Below are 3,142 nucleotides of genomic sequence, written 5' to 3'. Positions count from 1 at the left end.
CTCCCATGGGCAGTATACCTCTCGGGGACTTAGAGCCAAGTGTCTTCACCCTTTGGAGGTAGTAGCTCCTACTTCCATGGGCATTATTCCTCCCCGGGACCTACTGCCAAGTGTAGCCGGGGAACAGTGACTCTTGGCCGGATAGAACTAGTGGCTTCTCCCGCTGACTTGCCCCTTTGGAAGTAGGAGCTCCTACTTCCATGGGCATTATTCCTCCCCGGGACCTATTGCCAAGTGTGGCCGGGGAACAGTGACTCTTGGCCGGATAGGCCAAGTGGCTTCTCCCGCTGACTTGCCCCTTTGGAAGTAGGAGCTCCTACTTCCATGGGCATTATTCCTCCCCGGGACCTACTGCCAAGTAAGGCCGGGGAACAGTGACTCTTGGCCGGATAGAACTAGTGGCTTCTTCCGCTGACTTGCCCCTTTGGAAGTAGGAGCTCCTACTTCCATGGGCATTATTCCTCCCCGGGACCTACAGCCAAGTGTGGCCGGGGGACAGTGACATGTGGTTGGATAGGCCAAGTGGCTTCTCCCGCTGACTTGCCCCTTTGGAAGTAGGAGCTCCTACTTCCATGGGCATTATTCCTCCCCGGGACCTACTGCCAAGTTGGCCGGGGAACAGTGACTCTTGGCCGCGTAGGCCAAGTGGCTTCTCCCGCTGACTTGCCCCTTTGGAAGTAGGAGCTCCTACTTCCATGGGCATTATTCCTCCCCGGGACCTACTGCCAAGTGTGGCCGGGGAACAGTGACTCTTGGCCGGGTAGGCCAAGTGGCTTCTCCCGCTGACTTGCCCCTTTGGAAGTAGGAGCTCTTACTCCCATGGGCAGTATACCTCTCGGGGACTTAGAGCCAAGTGTCTTCACCCTTTGGAGGTAGTAGCTCCTACTTCCATGGGCATTATTCCTCCCCGGGACCTACTGCCAAGTGTAGCCGGGGAACAGTGACTCTTGGCCGGATAGAACTAGTGGCTTCTCCCGCTGACTTGCCCCTTTGGAAGTAGGAGCTCCTACTTCCATGGGCATTATTCCTCCCCGGGACCTACTGCCAAGAGTGGCCGGGGAACAGTGACTCTTGGCCGGATAGGCCAAGTGGCTTCTCCCGCTGACTTGCCCCTTTGGAAGTAGGAGCTCCTACTTCCATGGGCATTATTCCTCCCCGGGACCTACTGCCAAGTAAGGCCGGGGAACAGTGACTCTTGGCCGGATAGAACTAGTGGCTTCTTCCGCTGACTTGCCCCTTTGGAAGTAGGAGCTCCTACTTCCATGGGCATTATTCCTCCCCGGGACCTACAGCCAAGCTTGGCCGGGGGACAGTGACATGTGGCCGGATAGGCCAAGTGGCTTCTCCCGCTGACTTGCCCCTTTGGAGGTAGGAGCTCTTACTTCCATGGGCATTATTCCTCTCCGGGACCTACAGCCAAGTGTGGCCGGGGAACAGTGAAACTTGGCCGAATAGGCCAAGTGGCTGCTCCCGCTGACTTGCCCCTTTGGAAGTAGGAGCTCCTACTTCCATGGGCATTATTCCTCCCCGGGACCTATAGCCAAGTGTGGCCGGGGGACGGTGACATGTGGCCGGATAGGCCGAGCGGCTTCTCCCGCTGACGTCATCGCTTTGGAAGTAGGAGCTCCTACTTCCATGGGCTTGTTCCTCCCCGGGACTTGCCGCCAAGTCTGGCCGGGGGACAGTGACATGTGGCCGGATAGGCCAACTGGCTGCTCCCGCTGAGCCCCTACTTCCATGGGCTTGTTCGTCCCCCGGGACTTGCCGCCAAGTCTGGCCGGGGAACAGTGACATGCCGCCGGATACGGCCGAGCGGCTGCTCCCGCTGACGTCATCGCTTTGGAAGTAGGAGCTCCTACTTCCATGGGCTTGTTCCTCCCCGGGACTTGCCGCCAAGTCTGGCCGGGGGACAGTGACATGTGGCCGGATAGGCCAACTGGCTGCTCCCGCTGAGCCCCTACTTCCATGGGCTTGTTCGTCCCCGGGACTTGCCGCCAAGTCTGGCCGGGGAACAGTGACATGCCGCCGGATACGGCCGAGCGGCTGCTCCCGCTGACGTCATCACTTTGGAAGTCGGAGCTCCTACTTCCATGGGCTTGTTCCTCCCCGGGACTTGCCGCCAAGTCTGGCCGGGGGACAGTGACATGTGGCCGGATAGGCCAACTGGCTGCTCCCGCTGAGCCCCTACTTCCATGGGCTTGTTCGTCCCCGGGACTTGCCGCCAAGTCTGGCCGGGGAACAGTGACATGCCGCCGGATACGGCCGAGCGGCTGCTCCCGCTGACGTCATCACTTTGGAAGTCGGAGCTCCTACTTCCATGGGCTTGTTCCTCCCCGGGACTTGCCGCCAAGTCTGGCCGGGGGACAGTGACATGTGGCCGGATAGGCCAACTGGCTGCTCCCGCTGAGCCCCTACTTCCATGGGCTTGTTCGTCCCCGGGACTTGCCGCCAAGTCTGGCCGGGGAACAGTGACATGCCGCCGGATACGGCCGAGCGGCTGCTCCCGCTGACGTCATCACTTTGGAAGTCGGAGCTCCTACTTCCATGGGCTTGTTCCTCCCCGGGACTTGCCGCCAAGTCTGGCCGGGGGACAGTGACATGTGGCCGGATAGGCCAACTGGCTGCTCCCGCTGAGCCCCTACTTCCATGGGCTTGTTCGTCCCCGGGACTTGCCGCCAAGTCTGGCCGGGGAACAGTGACATGCCGCCGGATACGGCCGAGCGGCTGCTCCCGCTGACGTCATCACTTCGGAAGTCCATGCACGGGGCAAGGCTCGCACTCCAGGCGAGAACCAGCTCTGCGGGGCCGGCGGCGCGTGCTTGGCTGAACCCCCGTGACCAACGGGGGCTAGACGTCGGAGGCATGCCCGCAGAGGTGCACCCCTCGCCGGCCACACTCTCTGACATCCTCCGGCCTCTGCTCCGCGCCTACGTTCTACGCGGCTTATGTCTGCCACTGCACGGCACTCTATGTATGCTCTGCATCACTCGCCGCCCTTGCCCAATGATCCATGACTTTATGCTTTGTGTGCTGCCCGCGGGCCTGCTGGCTCTCGCCAATGACGGAGGCACACTGCTCTCTCCGGCTCTCGCTCTCGGGGCATGCCGGCACACGCGCGCCCCCTTCACCGGCCACTACTGCG

Source organism: Engystomops pustulosus, unplaced genomic scaffold (genome assembly GCF_040894005.1).
Source record: "Engystomops pustulosus unplaced genomic scaffold, aEngPut4.maternal MAT_SCAFFOLD_452, whole genome shotgun sequence".
Lineage (NCBI taxonomy): Eukaryota > Metazoa > Chordata > Amphibia > Anura > Leptodactylidae > Engystomops > Engystomops pustulosus.
This window is presented reverse-complemented; position numbering follows the sequence as displayed.